This window comes from Phascolarctos cinereus, unplaced genomic scaffold, assembly GCF_003287225.1.
Source record: "Phascolarctos cinereus isolate Bilbo 61053 unplaced genomic scaffold, phaCin_HiC Scaffold_5;HRSCAF=322, whole genome shotgun sequence".
NCBI lineage: Eukaryota > Metazoa > Chordata > Mammalia > Diprotodontia > Phascolarctidae > Phascolarctos > Phascolarctos cinereus.
Genome location: NW_027555958.1, coordinates 365,300,884 through 365,322,964, shown reverse-complemented (window position 1 = coordinate 365,322,964; position 22,081 = coordinate 365,300,884). Strand labels below are relative to the sequence as shown.

The following is a 22,081-nucleotide window of genomic DNA, read 5'->3' as shown; positions in this document are numbered from 1 at the left end:
AGTAAAAACCTTTTTTCATAAAATCACATTCCCCCTTCTGCTAAAATACCTCCTTTTGGAAACAGGGCATTCTTATGTAGACACTAATGGATTATTTAAATGATGAGACAACAATACTTAGGCAACTATTGCTTTATGGGACAAATGTAACAAGAATAGAATGTGATTTGAAAAAAACAGTGGGTCCAGTTCTCCATGGTTCATGAATATTACCTCTACACTGCAAAGAATATTGTTTCCAACCCAATTGGCTCTCTCATAATCATATGGGGGGGGGCAGCTAGGTGGCACAGTGGATAAAGCTCTGGCTTTGGAGTCAAGAGGACCTGAGTTCAAATCTGCCTGGGGCAAGTCACTTAACCCCAATTGCCTCACCAAAAAATAAATAAGTAAATAAACAAACAAACAAAAAATAATTATATAGAAAGGCTATGATGAATCACTGCTACTGAATCTGTGGGGCATGTCTAGTTTTTCACCTTTCATGTATACTCAATAAAAAAATAAAAATTTAATTTCAAATGAATAGTTATTTGTTGAATGTCTACTATGCACAAGGAACTATGCAAAGTAATTGGAGGGAATCAAAGAAACACGAGACATATTTCCTAACCTCAAAGAAGTTACAATATAGTTTGGGAAACAATTCCTAAACATATGAAAATTACAATATAATTTTAAGAACAGTTCAAGATACAACAGAATTGTCACAAGACAATAGTTGTAAAATGAATTATGAAACTAATGAACATTATGAGAGTTTGAGAGAGAGAGAGGAATTTATTTGGGACTTGGTGACCAAGAAAGGTCTAATGGAGGAAATAAAAGGTTGATCTTGATTGGTAGATTCTACTGTGAACAAAAATGCAGAGGCAGGAAAGCACACAAGCGGAGAGTCAGTTAACTAGCCAATAACTGGCCACGATTGACAGGTCAATGTAGAACAATAGTGGGAGATAACAGTATTAAAACAGTTTGAAGTTGAATTATAGAGGACCTTGAATGTGAGGCTAAAGGGTTTGAACTTTACCATCACTAGGAAACTATTGAAGATTTTGGAGCAGAAGAGTTACATGACCTAAGTATTTTTTTGAGGATTAATTTAATAACAATTAGCAGGGAAAAGACTGGAGGCTTGACCAGTTAAAAGACTTCTTATATTAAATTATCTCCTTTGTAACTGAAAATTGGTTCATCCAGTTTAGTGCAGACCTGTTCATAAGGAAAATTACAATAGATAATGAAAGATTGTCCTTATGTTTGAATATGGATCTGGAGGCTGGCTGCCTTTTTCTTTTCCTTCTCTTCCTCTTTTAGTGTTAGATTATACACTTTGACTAGGAAAGCTTTCAGATTTTCAGTCTTTCTTAAAATATCCTGTTTTTCTTACCTAAATACAATTCTTCACTCTGCCCCACTCTTTTTGTTGCTGTGGGTTTGAGCATCTCCAGGGAATAACTGTTCAGTACAAACACTGCTCTGGTACTTTTTTCCCCCTCTAGCTTACAACCTGGTGAAGTGAAAAGGAGTTTTCTATGAATATTTTAAGGTAGACTTTGGAAAGCAACAGTAAGCATCAGTCAACATTTGTAAGAAACTCAGGCCCTGAAATTTTATCCTCTTTTCACACACCTGCCTCTTGCCTGATTAAGGGATTCCCTGTAAAAGGACAAGAGAAACAAGTTGTATCAAAATGAAGATTAAAATGACATGCAGTAAAGGGTGATTATCATGAGTTAGGTTATATCTTTATAATGACAGTAAAATTGGATGCAACAGAAGATTCAATTGTCCAAAATGCTAAAGGTTTGTCCATAACATTTCTTATAAATTCTGCAACATCAAAGGGCTTCTGTTCATGAAGGCCCTTTGAATTTTATGACACTTTTCTTAAAGATTTCCTGAAGGTGGGACAATTCTTGGCATAGTGGATAGAGTACTGCAAGTGGAGTCAGGAAGATCTGAGTTACAAGTGGAGTGATCATGGGCAACTCACTTAACTTCTATTCACTTCAATGTTCTCATCTGTAAAATGGGGATAACAATAACATCTACCTTAGAGAGTTGTTATGGGGGCAGCTTGGTGGCACAGTGGATAGAGTGCCAGCCCTGGATTCAGGAGGACCTGAGTTCAAATCCAGCCTCAGACACATAACACTTACTAGCTGTATGACCCTGGACAAGTCACTTAACCCCATTGCTTAGCCAAAAAAAAAAAAAGAAGAGAGAGAGTTGTTATGGAAATCAATTGAAATAGTACATGGAAAGCACTTTGGAAATCTTAAAGTGTTCTGTAAATGTTATTATTGTAACTTATTATCATTGTTATAGATAAAGCTGACAATATAAGTTTGACAATATAGCAATCTTTAAAAGAAGACAAAGGGTAAATTGAAAATAAAACAGGATCTTGAATAATATCAGAAAAAAAAGACATTCTGCTCCTAATTTGGATAGGTTGGTCAGGCCTGTTATTGTGGTATCTTGGACTCAGACCTCCAGATTTGTCCTATCTGCATTGTAGTCATACAAATTAATTACAGTGAACTGAACAGGTCTCAGTTAATTTTAAGTGGTTTGATCTGTCCAAGTCTTGATTTCTTTATATTCTAATGTGCAACTTGAAGAATTTCCTCCATTAATTACACAGAAAGAACTCTGTGTACCTATAGAGTCTAGTACTCAAATTCATCTAACTGAACCATCTAACACGCTAAGAGTTCCAAGACTCTTTTAAATGAAATTCTTCACAGCCTCCTTGCTTTTCCTTACATGTGATGCCTCATGTCCCACCTCCACACCTTTTCTCCATTGTCTTCCATGCCTGGAATACTCTTTCTCTTCACCTCTGCTTCTTGGCTTCCTTGATTCCCCTCAAGTTTCAAGTCAAACCTGACCTTTTAGAGTGTTCCCTTATTATCTTGGCATTCCGTAGTAAATTAGGCCAGCATTTTCAATAACTTGGTTTCTTTCTTTGGAAGGCCATATTTCCTCCGGCATTCTCCTTTACACTTCTGTCAAAGTACTGTACAATTATCACCTGGAAAAGAAAATAAAGTTTCATAAAATAATTATTGTTTTATCATTTTGAGCTGAATTGTCACTACATAGAAACCATATCCTCCTTTGGCTTTTAGTGTTTCACAAAAAGTCATAATTGGAAGGTTGAGTAATTTTGTATATTCATTTAGACATAACTTTAGAGAATAGGGGGTTTTTGCCCTAAAGAGCTTTACAAACATTTTCATTTTATTTAGATAGAGAGCATAAAATGGGGGCTCAGAGTATCAACATTTAATATTACATCCTTTCTCTGTCTCCTTTCTTCATTCCTTTCTTTCCTCCATCTCTCTCTCTCTCTCTCTCTCTCTCTCTCTCTCTCTCTCTCTCTCTCTCTCTGTCAGTATAGTTATAAATTGCCATCAGCTTTGAGATCTTGTGCCAAGAAAGGAGGCCAGCAGAAATGTTGCTTTCATAATTTTATTTATCCTCCTTTTATTAAGGTAAAAGATTGTGCTTGCCAGTGCTCAGAGCTAAAATCAATCACATTTCACACAAAATCAAACCACTATTATGAAGTGTGCTGTACACACTGAGAACAAAGGAAAGTGTCTTTTCAAAGGTGTCTGGGAAATGACTTTGTTTTCAGTTCCCGTTGACAGATGGCACTTTCCAAATGAATGTCAGCACGTGCAGGACATTGTGAAATGTGAACAGGGATCATTTGATCCTCTTCAGCAACAAAGAGTGATGAGTGAGTGGTGTTCAGTATGTGGTAACCACACTACTCAGAGAAGGGTCCCTCAGCTCCCCAGATCTCCAAGGAGTGAAGCAAGATTCTGGATCTAGACAGAAGAGATACTGCTCTCTAGGGACCTAAAACTGAGACTCATTGGCCATGTGCTCATTAGATACATTTTCTGTTGATTTTCAAATCTCTCTTGCAGCAGAAATTATCACCTACAGTATTCTCATGGAGAAATTGCTTTTCTTCTATTGTTTTTTACTCCTTGCCTCCTGTTTCTCTTGCCTCTTACCTGAAAGGGCAGATGTCAGACTATTTGATATATAATAATCTCTTAGAGAGGAAGGAGGCAACTTTTGAGGAAGGGGATTACCAAGCAGAACTTTATAATACTGTAATTAATGAATGAATAATTTAATTAATAATGACTCATTAGGCTTTAAAGTTGAGAAAGCATTTTCTTCACCGTAACTCTGAGGAAAATAGTGTAAATATCATCTTCATTTTACACATGAAGAAACTGAGGCTTAAAGAGATAAAAATGATTTGCAATGAATCACACATCTGGTAAAACATAGACAGTGATAAGTGCCTCAGAGTTAAGAGAGACCCCAGAGGGCATCTTGCCCAAAATGTATCTAAACAAGAAGCAAAAATCACTACCTCCTTGAGGAAACTTTCACAGATTGCTCCTAGTTTTACACTCCTTTGCCGAGCATGACAAGTCTCATGTATTTCTCACATAATATCTCTTAAAACACTTGAAAACAACTCCAGTGCATCACTCTCTCAAGTCTTCTCATATCCCAGCTAAAAATCCCCAATTCCTCCAATTGACCCTCAAATGGCTGGGATAAAACTTAAACCCAGATCCTCTGGTTATGAATTCCACCATAGGTCATTGCCTCCAACCCAATTATGAGTGACTGTAGATATAAAGAGGGCTGACCTCTGATCCTTCATCTATTGATTTTAAAGGGGAGGGTAACCAATGGATTCTGAGAACTCAAAGACAGATAACTTGACCTTTTCCAGAAGAAAAAGTCAAAAAAGATTAACTAAAGGAACAATCTACTGATGTCTGAGCCTTTGTTTCCTCATCAATAAAATGAGGGGGTTGGGCTAGAAATTTGATCTCTATGATTCTTCCAGCCCTCCAGCTAAATCCTTATGTAAGCTTGATTACCAAAGGTCTTGTATATTATTTTGTACGATGTTAATCTCTGCCTCCCAATATTACTGATAAAATTTTGCTTTTAATAATACTACATTTCCTGCAGATCAAAGGAAGAATTTCCATTTCTTGCATAAGCCAGGAGAAAAAAGAGGCAAATCTAGAAACCTTAAAGGCCCAGTATGGTACAATGACGAATTGATGGATTTGAAGTTAGAGGGCCTGAGTTTGAATCTAGACTCTGTCATTTAATGATTGTATGACTTTGGGCAAGTCATTTAGCCCCTCTGGGCCTCATTTCCTCATCTGTAAAATGGAGATATTAAAGTAGCTGTCCTCTCAAGTATCTTATAGCTCTTGATCTGATTTTATAACATAGGATTGATGTAGTGGTTATACAGAGAATGGAGACACCAAATCAGTAGATCCAGTGTGTAGATCTGTTGGGAGATAAAGAAAAGCTCATGGGGATGAGGGATGTGCTCTAGAAAAAGAATATGGGAGCTCAGCTCTAAGTGCTGTGCCCCAAAGGAGTCCAGCAGATAGAATTCTGGTTTCAGAATCAGGGAGGTCTGAATTCAAATCTGGCCTCAGACACTTCCTCCCTGTATTACCTTGGGCAAGTGGCTGACTAGCTATGTGACCTCTGTCTGCCTTACTTTCCTCAACTGTAAAATGGTGATATTAATAGCATCTATCTCTAAGAGTTGTTGTGAAGGTGAAATGAGGTAATATTTGTGAAGTGCTTTGCAAAACTCAAAGTGCTATTTCAGTCCTAGCTATTAATTTTTTTATCTATAACATAAAATTCTATAGATGTTACTGTTAACTCCACTAGAAAATGAAGTAACTAGATAAAATCAATAACAAAACATTCTACTTTTTAAAAAATGCATATAAACCCATGTATCAGTTATTTCTCTGCCCTTAGAATGACTGTTTCTGTTCCCAAAGCTGAGCAGAATGCCCCTGTTGCACCCATTCTTCCTAATGTGTCCCAAAGGCATTGGTTGTTCATCTATCTAAAATTTCCCTGAGAAAGCTTGTTGAATTCAAGTGAGAGGTTTCATACAAAGCTTAGGAGCAAGCCACATGTAGAATCTAGGACCATATAAAGCAATAAGAGAGAAAAGGGGATCTTTAATTTTTAAAATGAATTGGACAAACATCCACACACCTGAACATTCCCATGTGAAGACAATAGAAAAAGATCATTATCTATGAAACAGCAAATCATTAGGATGTATAGCTTTTTAAAAAAGTTAACACAGTAGTACCTACACTGCCCTGCTAGTCTACATTTTTTCTGAGTTTCCTTCTGCTCTCTACAACATAATTTTAAGTGTATCATTGATGCCCCAAAGAGAGAGTTCTTCTAGTACACTTTCTTGAAATGTATTTTAGGGTGTATGATGACAAGTGTTAAATCTTGAGAGTTCTTTTTTTCTTAAAGTTTGAACTACCTATGAGCTGAGAGAATGTTTTTTCCCTAAGTGACTTTTTCATACTTTCCTTCTTCATACCTGCCTAAAATTCAAAATTCTTCAAAGTGGTTATACTAATTATGCAAAGTATAGAACAATTAACTCATCCCACTTCCAAGACAGACCAATTTATAGCAGTATGTGAAGGTGGCAAGATAGGGGGAGAAAACAAAAGGTTGGTATGGATTTTCAAGAGTTTTTCCTGTTTTTAAGAAAAGTAAGAGATGGAAGGGGAGGAGTTGGGGAGGAAGATGGGAAGTTTAAAGTGAATAGCATCAGGTTTTAAATATAATAAAGCCCTGATTCACTTATTATAAAATAGATTTAGATATACTCTGGGTGGAGTAATGTCAACTCAAACATCACAATTGATATAACAGTAGGTTAGCCTTTAAATTAGGTATTAATGTTGTCTCCTGCCATGATCATTACAAAGAGGTCCCACTTTACCATATTGTGTCATCAATAAAAGCAGAGTAGTTTATTCTATAATATGTTGTACTGCACTGTTATTCATTAGCATTACTAGCTGCCTTTGTTTCTATCCTCCTATACCTCAACTCAACCCTCAGTCTTCCTTGGTATGATTGGCTCTAGATCACCCATCATGATAATTATTATTGTCATTATCATTATGTCTAGTCAAAGAAATGTTACTTGAATAAATATGCATCAATCATAACCTATAGATTTCAAGGTGGAAGTATTCTAGAAACCATCTGGTACAGACCCAGAATTTTACAGATGAAGAATTGGGGACCAGAAAAGTTGTCATTGCCCAAGGTCATACAGGTAGTAAATTGAAGAGCTGGGATTAAATACCAGGCCTAAAGACTCCAAATCCAGTACTATCCCATTCTCTTCTCTCGTTTTTCTTTTTTAATTGAAATTGTATGTTAGGCAGAGTGGGCATAACTAAAAGCTCTCTGTAGTCACTTATATTTTTGAGCCCTGGTTATTCCAATTTCTGAGGAGGAGAAGTAGTTGAAGGACAGGATTGAATAATAATCTAGTATCTGTCAACACAGGGAAGGATGAGATTTGTTTCCCTGATTCATACACTTCTCCCCAAATTCCTGTGCTATAGGTGTATAATGTAGCTACTGAAGGAAATGTGGCTCTGAGTTATGCAAAGGAGAATGAGGACGAGGATGAAAATTGTGTCTGATGTGTTTTTTGTGTCTATTTGTTGTTCATTCATTTTTCAGTTCGGTTGGCCTCTTTGTGACCCCATTTGGCATTTTCTTGGCAGAGATACTGGAGTGGCTTGCCATTTGAAACTGAGGCAAACAGAGGTAAGTGACTTGCCCACGGTCATATAGCTAGTAAGTGTCTGAGGCTGTATTTGGACTGAGAGAGATAAGTTTTCTTGATTCCAGGACAGTGCTCTATTAACTGTGCCACTTAGCTGCCTGTTATGTTACCCTAAAGGAGCCCCTCCTATTCTGTCCGCCGCAGGTGGAAGTGAACATTTAGGAAGTAGCCAGGCTTAATCTGGGGAGAGATCAGAGAAGAAAACAGAGACTTTCCTACTCAAGAGACTCAAGCCAATTGGTTCTTAAAACTGACATCTAAGTTAGGATGAAGGAAAGAAGGAAACAAACATTTAGTGATCACCTTCTATGTGCCAGGGGATATGCTAAGCAAAATATTATCTCATTTGCTTCTTGAAACAACCCTGGAAAGTTGGTGCTATTATTATCTCCATTTTACTATTGAGGAAACTGAGGCAGACAAATGAAGTGATTTGCCCAGGATGACACAGCTACTACATTTCTGAGGCTATATTTGAACAATTGCTTCTTGTGTGGTAGCACAGGCTCAGGGTTTGAAGGAAATTAAGACCCTTCTAAAAGAAAAAGGGAATGAGTTTTATGTGTGATTATTATTGGGCAGTTAGGTAGTGCAGTAGATAGAGTGCTAGGCCTAGAATAAGGAAGACTCACCTTCCTGAGATCAAATATGACCTCAGATACTTACTAGCTGTGTGACCTTGGGCAAGTCCCTTGACCCTGTTTGCCACAGTTTCCTCATCTGTAATATGAGCTGGAGAAGGAAATGGCAAAGCACTCCAATATCTTTGCCAAGAAAACCCCAATGGGGTCATAAAAAGTCAGACAGAACTGAACAAAATTATTGACTCCAAAAAGTTGGTCTCTTGCTCCTTTGGGACACCATTTTTACTGCTTTATATACAACTCTGACACTGAAAAATGTGAGGATTGATAATATAATTAAATGTAGCTGATGTAGTTTTTGAACATGTCTGGAAAGTAGGGCTGTGGTAACTTCATTGGCTAAGTTCCTGATTTTTTTAAGTGTTTTCAGATACAAAAGAAATGTTTTGAATTTTTATGGAGTAATTAATCAGGTGCCCAGTCCTGTCAGTTAGGTGAGACTTCCAAGAAGCTTTAAAAAATCATCTTTAAGGGGCAGCTAAGTGGTGCAGTGAATAGAGCTCTGGCCTTAGAGTCAGGAGGACCTGAGTTCAAATCCAGCCTCAGACACTTGACACTCACAAGCTGTGTGACCCAGGGCAAGTCACTTAATCCCAATTGCCCACCAAAAAAAGCAAAAAACCCTCCCATTTTTCATACAATTACTGATAATTCTGATCATTGTTTTAATGATGTTAATATGCTAAGAACTGGAGAGAGAATGCACAGTTTTCACTGAAGTTAGGGAGTAAGTCTTCATCTGCATAAAAATGTCAGTAATTTTTTTTTTCCTTCTTGGTATGATGGTTTTAAGACAGGCAGCTTTCTGCCACTATCAATTACATGTTCTTTCCATAACTGGCTCCATTTTTTCCCTGCTGCTATGTAAAAGTGTTTTTCCCCTCACTGTTATATGACATGCTGCTTATAGGCATCAATTCTGTTTTAAATATGGGAACTATTTCTAGAAGGATTTATTGTTTTTTAATGTTGTTGACCATGTAAGACTGCAAATTAGATGCTTTGGGGGGCATTGCTTATTTGATTAGAGCTATTAGATACAGACATGCAAGAAGAAAGACAATATGTCCACAAAGGACAATTTCCTCCTCATCTCAGCCTTCTGACTTCCCTGGCTTCCTTCAGGTCTTAGCTACTAAAATCCTACCTTATGCAAGAACCCTTCCTAGTTCTCCATAATCTTAGTATCTTCCTTCTGAGACTATGTGAACTTTTTTTCAGTTTATATCTTGTTTATATATAGCTGTTTGCATGTTGTCTCTCCCATTAGACTATGAGCTCCTTGAAAAGAAGGACTTTTTTAACCATTTTTTATTCACATTACTTAGCACAGTCCCTGGAACTTAGTAGGTTCTTAATAAATGCCAGTCGATTGACTGACCTACTTGGATGATCTAAGTAACAATGAAGAATATGCCCAATGGGAGTCCCTGAAGGAAGGGTGGCGTTTTTTTAACGCTCAGGTAAACTATTTTCTGAAAACATTTTTGTTCAGTGTGTAATTACGCAAAAAAAAAATTTGGTCAGATACTTAAGTTCTAACAGCTAAAAAGATATTTCTCTCCATTGCATATTAGTCAATAATTGACTACCCTTTAAAATGAGGAACTGAGTGCTCAAAAATGCAAACTTTAAAACAGCTGTTTACTTTGAACAACCCACATTCTCTTCTGTTTGGAACTTGAGCAGCAATTTTCTTTTATGGGAAATACTGTGTACCAGAATCTGTTCAGTTTTGAGTGAGGATGGTTATCTGTAGAAGAGCAGTGGTACTGTTTTCTCAGCTTTTAGATATGAAAAGGTTTCAGCCTTCTGTTAAATTTGTGAGAGAACTAATCCCAACGTCTTTTCATTATGTAACTACATAATGCCATTGAAAAATCTTTTCTTTGTACTTTGAAATATAGGTTATTTTCATGCTTGGGTTAAAGTAATTAAAAAAGTAGTGCTAGTCCTGAAATATTTCGAGGTTTAAAGATCTTCCATGATAATATATTTTTACCTAGTTTTAAGTGTAGGATAATGGGTCATTAAAATATTTTGTAGACTCGTAGTGTTAGATTTGGAAAGACCCTCAGAGATCATCAGTCTAACATCCTCACTTTACAGATGAAGAAACTGAGGTTTGCATAAGCTAAGTGTCTTGCCCAAGTTATATAGAGACTGGATTTCAACCCGAGGCCTCTAGAAGAAGTATACTTTCTACAACTTTATTACTGTTGCTGAAATATGCAAAAATTCCTCTGAACACTCCATTGATTCACTCGTTTATTCAATAGATATTATTGTGTATTGAGAAGGAATACTTCAAGCAAAGGCTGGATGACAATTTTTCAGGTTTGTTGCAGAGAGGATTATTTTTCAGGTCCAGATTAGATCAGATGGCCTCTAAAATCTCTTTAGACTCTGTGGGTGATTCTGTATAACACCAACTGAAAAAATTGTTTTGTCTCACCCCTTAGCATGGAAAAAGTTCTGATGTGGTCCAGAAAAAAAATTTAATCTAGTAATCAGCATTATACTATTGAAATTCTGCTATGGTTTCAATACTTTTCTAATAAAAATTGCAAAGTTCCCTCTCCTAAGCCCAAAGACCCAAAATAAAATCTTTTCTCCAATCCTTACACGAGTAAAAAAAACAGAAACAAAAACATCAAAAGTATATGAGAACTGAGAGCTGTTTCCAAAGTAAAGTTTGGTTAGAAATATATGGAGTCACTGGCTTTTGGAGAAATATCAATCAATTGATCAAGAAACATTTATTAAGTAGCTGCTATGTGTCAGGCACTGTGCTAAGCTAGGAGGAAGAAAAGAAAGAATGAAGGAAGGAAGGAGGAAGGAAGGAAGGAAGGAAGAAGGAAGGAAGGAAGGAAGGAGGAAGGGAGGAAGGAGGAGGAAGGAAGGAAGGAAGGGAGGAAGGAAGGAAGGGAGGGAGGAAGGAAGGAAGGAAGGAAGGAAGGAAGGAAGGAAGGAGGAGGAAGGAAGGGAGGAAGAAGGGAGAAGGAAGGAGAAGAAGGAAGGAAGGAAGGAAGGAAGGAAGGAAGGAAGAGGAAGGAGGAAGGAAGGAAGGAAGGAAGGAAGGAAGAAAGGAAGGGAGGAAGGAAGGAAGGAAGGGAGGAAGGAAGGAAGGAAGGGAGGAAGGAAGGAAGGGGAAGGAAGGAAGGAAGGGAGGAAGGAAGGAAGGAGGAAGGAAGGAAGAAGGAAGGAAGGAGGAAGGAAGGGAGGAAGGAAGGAAGGAAGGGAGGAAGGAAGGAAGGGAAGGAAGAAGGAAGGAAGGAAGGAAGAAGGAAGGGAGGGAAGGAAGGAAGGAAGGAAGGAAGGAAGGAAGGAACGAAGGAAGAAGGAAGGAAGGGAGGAAGGAAGGAAGGAGGAAGGAAGGGAGAAGGGAGGAAGGAAGGAAGGGAGGAAGGAGGGAAGGGAAGGAGAAGAAGAAGGAGAAGGAAGGAAGGAAGGAAGGAAGGAAGGAAGGAAGGAAGGAAGGAAGGGAGGAAGGAAGAAGGAAGGAAGGGAGGAAGGAAGGAAGGAAGAAGGAAGGAAGGAAGGAGGAAGGAAGGAAGGAAGGGAGGAAGGAGGAAGGGAGGAAGGAAGGAAGGAAGGAAGGAGAAGGAAGGAGGAAGGAAGGAGGAGGAAGGGAGGGAGGAGGAAGGAGGAAGGAGGGAGGGAGGAAGGAGGAAGAAGGAAGGAAGGAAGGAAGGAAGGAAGGAAGGAAGGAAGGAAGGAAGGAAGGAAGGAAGGAAGGAAGGAAGGAAGGAAGGAAGGAAAAGAGTTAGATTTGGTTTTGCCAAAAAGCAGCGCATATTTGTCAAAATAATCAGATATAGGGTTAGAAATAAAAATTTAAAATCATCTCTAAATCATTTTGCTAGCAGCATAAATGTAAGGGGCTCAGATCAAAATTGCAGTTTCTGTAGGTTGAAAGCACAAAATATAAAATTTCAGAAGTCCTTGGAAAATGACAGATAAGTGGGCTAAAATGGCGCTATAGTTAGGTATTTTATCCTCCCTTAATCCATTTCCCCTGTTATCCATGTGAGTCCCTTTGCCAAATGGAAACTCACCTGCTGTATTCCCTTTTATTCTCTACTCGATAAAAGATACAGAAGCTATTCCAGACATACATTTACATTACTCCTTTCTTATTCTGATTACTTTTACAAACAATTTCCAATTGTCACATTACAGACTGTGTATGCCATCTGTTCTATTAGTAATTATTTTTTTTATTGAATTTCTAATCAATTGGAAATTTTGTCTTAGAGGAGCTTATTTCTCTACAATATTATTTTATTTAGTGGATTTTTCCTCTTTTTGCTTCTTTCTGTTAAGAAATAGCTATTGATAGAAACTTTGTTCATATCTCAAATAAACTGTTTGATACGATGATTAAAGCAGAGGAAAAGGCAGCTATTAGTTCTCTTTTCTCTAACTCCTGGCTCCATTTTCCTATCACACAAACCAATCCTAGCCACTCCTTTCAATCCAGCACTAGGAAGAGAGGATACAAAGATGAAAAGGGACCAAAGTGGGAGAAAGGAAAAGGAGATACTAACCACAGCATTGCCATGATGACCCTCCATGCCCACACCCACAGTTGCTCAGTACAACCTCTGGCACTCTAATAATACTGTAGGGTCAAGTTTTTCTTGTTGCCATATACTCAATTTCTAGATTCAGTTCATTGCTTTTTTTTTTAATTTGCATTTCTGTCTGTTCTTTCTGTTTCTTGAGCAGCCTCTTTACCCTTTAGTTAGGTTAATTGAAATACGGTGACATCCGTAGAAGACAAAGTGTTTCCCTTAGCAATAAGTGGCTTTTCTGTTGTACTAATTTGGTAATGCTAAATTTGGTTTGGGGAGGGAAGGCAGCTGTGAGTTCTTGTTTAATGAGCAATAAACACTTTGAGTTACTGGGCTTCATTCTGCTACTTTTGTTTTTTGAGATGGGGTGAGAAGAACAGTGTTTTTGTCCTATTTTCAGATTAGATAGAATTTTTGATTTCTTTTTTTAACCTTGCCTCTATCTGAACGGTATTTTTATACATTTTATTTAAAAAGGGACACAAAAGTGATCATCTTTAGCGCTTTGTATTTGAAGAGAAGATTGAAAGGTCATTATCCCACTGACAAAAACATCTTTGGCCTTTGAAAAGTTCAGACTTCTGCTGGGGTACCATTAAAGTTTGAACACAATTTTTTTTTTAAAAAAAGCGACTTTACTGGGTCAGGGAGTGACATACTGACAGTGTATGAGGAACCTGAGTTTTGCTGTTGTGTTTTATACCACAGATACTTAAAAATCCACCATTTGTGCTAGTCTGCAAGCTTGTTGCCCAAGTGCTCTGAGATTCAGTGGCCCCAATATCCATCCTAAAGATCTATTGCTAGTAAGCTATATAACTTATTCCCTTTGATGGGAACTTTCTTATCTAACTTTTTTATCTGTAAAATGATAATTATGGACTAAATGATCTCGAAGCACATTTCTAACTCTCAAATTACAGAATTCTGAATCTTCTGAAAATGTTGCATTGTTGGGGATCAAATGAAATACTTTATTTAAAGTACTTTGTAACTTTTTGAGGTACTTTGTAAACCATCAAGTACTATATAAATTTCAGCTATTATTATTTGAATATTATCATTAATGATGGCAATAACCAAAGGTGTGCTGAAGCTGGTGTGAATGAGCTTGGGAGTCAACTGTTAAATTTTCAGTGTGACTGTTTACATCTTGGAGAAAGGCATATATTACAGATCAGAGCTTGATTCATTATTTTGTTGACTGTCTACACTTAAAAAAGGGTTGGAGAAAATGTTAATAATGCAGATTAAACTTAAATCCATTTTTCCCAGAGAGCCATTTCTTAAACATTTACCAGCTCACCCCTGCTGAAAACTCACATTTACATAGAAGCTTCAGGTTTGCAATGTGCTTTACATGCATTATATCATTTGAGCCTTACATTTGAGTTAGCTATTATAAAACTTATTTTCAAGGTGAGAAAACAGGCTTATTTCATGGGTGAGGAAATTAAGGTTTATTTTTTGTTCTTGTTGTTCAGTTGTTTTGTGACTCTTTGTGACTCCATCTGGGGTTTTCTTGGCAAAGAAATTGGAGTGGTTTGCCATTTCCTTCTCCAACTCATTTGACAAATGAGGAAACTTAGGCAAACAGGGTTAAGTAACTTGCCCAGGATCACATAGCTACGAAGTGTCTGAGGCCATATGAACTCAGGAAGACTCATATTCCTGACTCCAGGCCCTACACTCTATCAACTACCCTACCTAGTTGTCCAAGATTTATTTTGCAAGTGAGTAAAATGAGGTTAAGTTGTGATTGGCTTGTGGTCACAAAGCCAATAAATGCCAAACGTAGAATCTGAACCCAGGTTTTCCTGATTCTAGGTCCAACACTCTATTTATTACACTACACTTTGGAAATGTGTGTTTCTCCGTAGTAGGATGAGATTCTTTCCACTCTGGATCCACTGGCTTGGTTTGTTTAGAAAATTTACCTATTTGCTGTGTAATTTTGATCTTTTTAAAAAAATTATTTATTTCATTTTAAATTTATGAAATAAAACATTTTGTAATGTAGAGTGAAAAACAGCCACTGCACATGAAACTGCATAGCTATCATGTACAACTTGCTATTCCTTTTAAATATACAGTAAAGTTATCACGTAACTCTTTTTTTTTTTTAATGTGTATGAGTAGCATAGTGCTGGGCTGTGAGTCAGAAAGACCTGAGTCCAAATCCTGCCTCAGACATTTCCTAGCTGTGTGACCTTGGGGAAGTCATTTAAGCTCTCTCAGATTCAGTTTCTTCATCTGTAAAACAGAGGGCATTACAATCAATAGGGGTCTCTTCTGGGGTCTCTTCTAGATAGTGTTTAAATCTATAGCCTATGAAGTATGATTCTAGATAAGCCAACATTGAAATATATAGAGAAAGACCCCCAGAGTCACAGAAAGAGTTGGCAGGAATCTGAAAGACCATCTAGAACCACTTATACCTGAGTGGAGCCTCCTCATTTGTAAGTTCTTTGAGGCCAGAGGACAGTTCTTTTATCTGTGCAGCTCCATTGATCCTCTGGCATCTATAACGGTGCATTATATGATGACCAGTTATCATATCTTCTCTCTCTGCTGAGTTCTAGGCTTGCATTGCTAGCTACCTAGGGGCAGTTATTTCAAATGGGATGTTCTAGTAACATCTCCAGCTCCCTGTGAAAGTATGAGATCTTTGGAAGTATTGAGTTCTTCCCCCCTGTGTATCATCTACACATTACTGTGCCAGGTACACAGTAGGTTAAGAAATGCTTGTTAGTTGATTATACACAATAATTACATAGAAAATATTTGTTGTATTGAATAGAGAGCAATCATAATTCTTTATTATTCCATAAGGTCACATCGTTGATTGCTCTTTGTCAACTCTGTGATTGATATATGTGTTATCTACATATGAGGCAGCTAGGTGATAGAGTGGATCGAGTGCAAGCCTAGAGTCAGAAAGACCTGGGTTCAAGTCTGATCTCACGCACTTACTAGCTGTGTGACTCTGGGAAAGTCACTTAATTCTGTAGGCCTCATCTGTAAAATGAGCTGGAGAAGGAAGGGGCAAACTACTCGAGGATCTTAACTTATGAAGACTCAGACATGACTGAAACAAGCAAACAACAACCTCTAACTTTGGATCCATATTGTTAACACAATAGCGTGCTACGAGTTCATTTTTACAGGCAGCCAGGTGGCATAATGGACAGAGTGCTGGGCCTGGAGTCAGGAAGACTCTTCTTCCTGAGTTCAAAGCTGGCTTCAGACATTAAGTCACTTAATGCTGTTTACCTCAGTTTCCTCATCTGTAAAATGAGCTGGAGAAGGAAATGGCAAGCCACTCTAGTATCTCTGCCAGGAAAACACCAAATGTGGTCACAAAGAGCCAGAAATGACTGAACCACAAAATTATATTTATCTATATTTTCCTGCACCCTAAAGACCTTTACCTCCTCTTTCCCTCATCAGATTTCCCCAAAGTACTTTTCTGGCTTTCTTCTTTGTTCTTACTGTTTTCTACTTTGAAGGAGGGGGTAAAGGACACTTTCTACTTTTCTTTTTCATATTTGTATCCTTAGCACCTGGACATCAATAAAAGTCTGCTGGATTGGATTGAATCAAATTGAATCTTGCTGCCTGTCTATGCCCGTGATTTCCCATTTATAGAATGCTGCTGCTTCTGAAAGCTCTGTTTGCTTCCTTTTTGCCTCCATTGTTCATAGTCTAGTAAAGCAATTATCTGGACATGAAGGCCTGGGGAGGCAAGGTAATAGAAGAGAGTGAGTCAAGTCCTGCTTCCTGTGGAGTTGAGCTATAGCACCTTCAAGTCCCCTGGGAGAGTCTCACTGGTGACAGTGATTATTCTTCAACTGCCTTCTTCAGGAGGCTTGCAGTACCCGTTATCTAATAGGCAACTTTTAAATCTGTTAAGAAAATGGGGCTTATCTCTTAAAGTTCGCTAGTAAAAGATAAGGAATTAAAAGAGGATTGTTTAGAGGATAAAAATTAATGGTTATGAAAATGCCTGAATTCATTATTCTTTAATACCCAAGATAATTGGAGAATGTCTCTTAGCTTCCTACTTTACTTGTAGTCCCTGGGTTTTATTTTTTACATTGATATATTTCATCTAGACATTGTAACCACTTCCAGATAAAACAGCAACAGTGAGTGACCCACAAGCAGCTATGCACTTAACAGCCTACTGTTTCATAATGGAAAGTAAGTGTAGTTTAACGTCAATTATCTGGGACCAACTCTGACCATCCTGTCTGACCTCCATTTGCATGTCTTAGTGTTGTCTTCATTTGCGTTGCTGTAATCACATGGGACAGCTAAGTGGTTCTGGGCCTAGAGTCAGGAATCATCAGTTCTGCCACCTACTAACTAGGTGACCTTGGGCAAGTCACTTCTTTGGGCCCCATATTACTCCTCTGTATTATGGGGGAGTTGGCTATGTGATCTGTAAGGTCTCTGCTAGTAATATCATTCTGATTCTTTTTATAGCATCTCATCCCTAGAAGGGACTCCCCTCCTGTCTCCTTGTGATTTCATGGTTGTTGTTCAGTCATGTCTGACTCTTAATGACCCTATTTAGGGTTTTATTGGCAAAGATACTAAAATGGTTTGCCATTTCCTTCTCCCGCTCATTTTACAAATGAGGAGCTGATGAAAACAGGGTTAAGTGACTTGCCCAGGATCACACAGCTAGTAAGTGTCTGAGGCCACTTTTGAACTCAGGTCTTCCTGACTCCAAACCCAGTGCTTTTTCTGTCACACCTGATCTGCTTTGAGACAACTACTTGGACAGGCACCCAGATCTTTAAGGACCAACAATGCTTTATTACTTAACTTGAAATGTTTTTTTTTCTAGATTTCCATATTATTCAATGAAAGATCATCTTATATGTGATGGTCAACATCTCATTGTTAGTATTATATTAGTGTAGAGTAGTAATTTAAAAGCATTAAGAATAAAGCAGAAGACCAAGTAGCTATTTGTAAAAAACAAAACAAAACAATCAAAAAAAACCCTGTTTGCCTAGTACTTTACAGGTTATTTTATTTAATCCTTACAATAATCCTACAAGATAGTTAACATAAATATAATTATCCCCATTTTACAGTTGAGGAAACTAAAGAACAGAAAGATTGAGTTGCCCATAGCTTCACAGCCAGTAAGCTGGCTGATCAGTCAGTAAACATTTATTAAATACTTACTATGTACCAAGTACTATGCTAAGCACTGGAGATGTAAACAATAGGCAAAACAAAAAAAAATCAGAACAAAAAAATCATCCTTCCTTTCAAGGAGCTCACAGTCTAGTGAGGAAGACAATATGCAAAAAAAAAAAAGTACAAATAAGATATGTACAGGATAAAGGAGATAATTAACAGAGGGAATGTTAAATTCCACTAAATGAACTAAAATTAAGGGGGATTCAGAAAGGTGTCCTGTAAGGATGAGATTTTATCTGTGACTTATGTTTCAGTTCTCCTAAGCAAAAGGTGATGTGGTCATGATGAATGAAATGAAGGAGTTGAGAAGACCTGGATGTCTAGGAGGATGGTGGTACCTTCAACAGAAATAGAGAAGTTCAGAAGAAAAGTGAGATTGAGCAAAGGATAATGAGTTCTGTTTTAGACATATTGAGTTTGATATTTTACATAGCATACAGTTCAAAATGTCCAGCAGGCATTTGATGATGTGGGACTAGGACTGCAAACATCAGTCAGTGTAGAGATAATTTAACCCTTGTTTAATGGGCATGTGATGTCATTGAGAGTGTAGAGAGAAGAGGGCCCAGGCTACTCCTGCAGCTAAGGAATACATTTTAGGTGAAGATTCAGTAAAAGAGCCTAAGAAAGAGGAGAAAGACAGGTAAGGGGATAACCAAGAAAATAATGTTATGAAAGCACAGAGGGAAGAGAGTGTTTAGGATGACGATCAATAGTGTCAAATGGGCAGAGAAGTCAAGAAGCATTGAGAAAACATCATTTAGATATGGCAATTAAGAGATCATTGGTGACTTAGAAAAGGTATTTTCAGTTCAGTGATGAGTCAGATGTCAAATTATAGAGCAATCAGAAGAAAGGGGTTGGAGGGAAAGTTGTTAATTTACTTCTTGATACTTTATTAGGAAGATATAACTATAGCAACTGAGAGGACTTACAATAGTAAGAATAGTTAGTGAGTAGGAATAAGGATCTTTACTTGGCACACTCAGGTAAATGGTGTTATGCTAGAACTGTCTGAGTTACTTTTATTTTCTCATACTTTCTATATGCAATGGACTGAAAAACAAAACATTTTAAAGTGGACACAATCTTATTGTTCAAGTAGCTTGTCATTTGAGTTTTAATTATGCCATCTTCATCCAATAATGTTTTGCACCTATATAGAATGCTTATTCTATAAGTATCTCAAAATATTTTAGAGACATTGTATTTCTTTCTGGGATTATTCCAAGGTAGATAGGAGGCAAATGGTATTAACCTTACTTTCTTTTTTTTTTGTGAGGGCAATTGGGGTTAAATGACTTGCCTAGAATCACACGGCTAGTGAGTGTTATGTGTCTGAGGCCGCATTTGAATTCAGGTCCTCCTGACTCCAGGACTGGTGTTCTATCCACTGTGCCACCTAGCTGCCCCAACCTTACTTTTTTTTGTTGTTTTGTTTTTGGTTAGGCAACGGGGTTAAGTGACTTGCCCAGGGTCACACAGCTAGTACATGTTATGTGTCTGAGTCCAGATGAACTCGGGTCTTCCTGAATCCAGGGCCAGTGCTCTATCCACTGTACCACCTACCTGTCGCCTCTCTCCAACTTTACTTTTTGAAAAAGGAATTGAGACCTGGAGAATGTAAGAGGCTTGATTAAAGTTATGCATAGAGTCAATGAAAAAGTTTGGAATAAAATATTTTTACTCTCTGTTGAAATCTTCATTTGATGACATTTTACTTAGCCAAAATCCTCGTATTTGTGTACATGCTCACTCTTGATGATGGATGTCATTTCTAGAATCCTATCATGAAATATGTGTGCACAAAATGATTTCTTCTTATAATATAAAATATCGGTGCTCAATTCCCATTTGCATTTTATTTGTTACTTCTGTTATGATGAAGCAACTAGGTGGCCGAGTAAATAGAGCACCAAACCTGCAGTCAGGAAGACGTCAGTTCAAATCCAGCCTTAGACACTTAGTAGTTGTATGACTTTGGACAAATCTCTTAATTTGTTTGTCCTGGTTTCCTAACCTGTCAAATGGGAAAAATAATAGCACCAACCTCCTAGGGTTGTCATGGAGAACAAATAAGACAGTATTAGAAAAGTGCTTAGCATGGTGCCTGGTGCATAGTGGCCTCTATAGAAATGCTAGCTATTATTAGCCATTATTATTATTGCAGAAAGGGGTCTGCTAGCAGTAATGCAAGTTCTGCTTGGTCCTTAATGCTTCTCCTTTTGCTTTCACTTAGGGTTGTTAAGATGTTCTTATGAAAAAGCATATTTGGCACATTTCTTAGAGCAAAATGAAAAAGCAGCATTTTAGAGTTTCCAATAAGCTCTTGGAATTCTACAGTCTTCCTCACTGGAGAGTTACCTTTAATTGTCTTTCAGAGGACACAATTAGTTTAAAGCAAAGCCATTAACTGAAATGTCATCTTAATAAGATAAAATATAACACCCCCCCCCAATAAAATTGGTACATACTCTTCTACAACTACACACGGTATATAGAAAGGACGTATTACCCAGGCAATTCACACCTTTGGCACTGCAGGGATTGAATGGCCCTCCTCTTCTTATGATTGTCTCATACTGCTCACCCTTTTCATAGCAGCACTGATGTGTAGATCACTAAGTTCTGCAATCTGAGCCTGTTTCTTTCTACAACACACATCCCAGTAGCCACTGCTAACTCTCTCTCAGTTCATAAAATTTCTCTGGTCTCATGCCTTGAATGATGGGGCTTAATTCCTGATGGAAATAGTACTGGGTAAGCAGCTTCACTGCAAAATGCCATAGCTGCTGAATTCCCTCTTCCATAGATGATCCTCTTTTCTACTCACAGATTTCAAAATCCTTGGAGCTATCTTCTATCTTAACTGCATAGGAGTCAGTTATCAGCTGGAAAGACTTTCCAGAAGGAGAGGGTGGTCAACAGTGTCAAATGAAGCACATAGGTACAGAAAGATTATATCGAGTACTTGCTCTGTCTGAAAATATTTTAGATATGTTGTATATCTTTCTGTGGTTGTTCCAAAGTACATAGGAGGCAAATGGTATTAATCTTACTTTTTTAAAAAAGGAATTGAGAAACACAATTAAGTTTGGCAACTAAGAGATTGCTGATTACTTTGGATAGACCAGTTTCAGTTGAATGGTGAGGCCAAGAGTCATACTACAAAGAGTAGAGGAGTAAATAAGAAAAGATAAAGTAGAACCTGTCAGAGTAGACAAATTCTTCAAGGAATTTGGCCAAGAAAGAGAGAAGAGATATAGAATCATAGCTTGATGAAATTAAAGCATCTAATGAAGGTGTCATGGCACTTCTTGGAAGCACATTTTCATTGGTAATTTAAGTAATTTATATCTATCTCATGTTACAATTGTCCTTTAGGTCATTCACAATTGTGAATGTTTCATGGTTATTGGAAGCATTATGCAAATTCCCAAATTCAATTCTGCCTTTTTTTAGTCCTCATATTCAATTTGGGCCCAGATCATAATCCCTTCACAGTGTCAGCTCAACTTGTTATTATTGTTCTGTCATTTAAGTTATATCCAACTTTTTGTGACCCCATTTGGGGTTTTCTTGGCAAAGATACTGCAGTGGTTTGCCATTTCTTTCTCCAGCCCATTTTTCAGGTGAGGAAACTGAGGCAAACAGGATGACGTGATTTGCCCAGGGTCACACAAGTAGAAAGTGTCTGAAGCCAGATTTGAATTCAGGAAGATGAGTTTTCATGAGCCCAGAACTCTTTCTGTTGTGCCACCTAGCTGCCCTTCGGTTCAACTTATACATGCTGATAGACTAACTCAATGGAAATATATGCCATAATCTGAGCAATAAGCATTCTTTGTCCACTTGTGTTTCTTTTTTTTTGCCCAGTGTGGATTTTTATTATGCTGCTTTCTTTTGAAAAGATGTAGATCTTC

The 22,081-nt window shown here is 37.7% G+C and overlaps 1 protein-coding gene across 3 annotated transcripts in view; it reads left to right on the top strand.

The window, feature by feature from the left end:
* Positions 1-22,081, top strand: part of KCNK2 (potassium two pore domain channel subfamily K member 2) — a 193,907-nt gene that overhangs the window by 141,154 nt on the left and 30,672 nt on the right. The window lies entirely within an intron of this gene.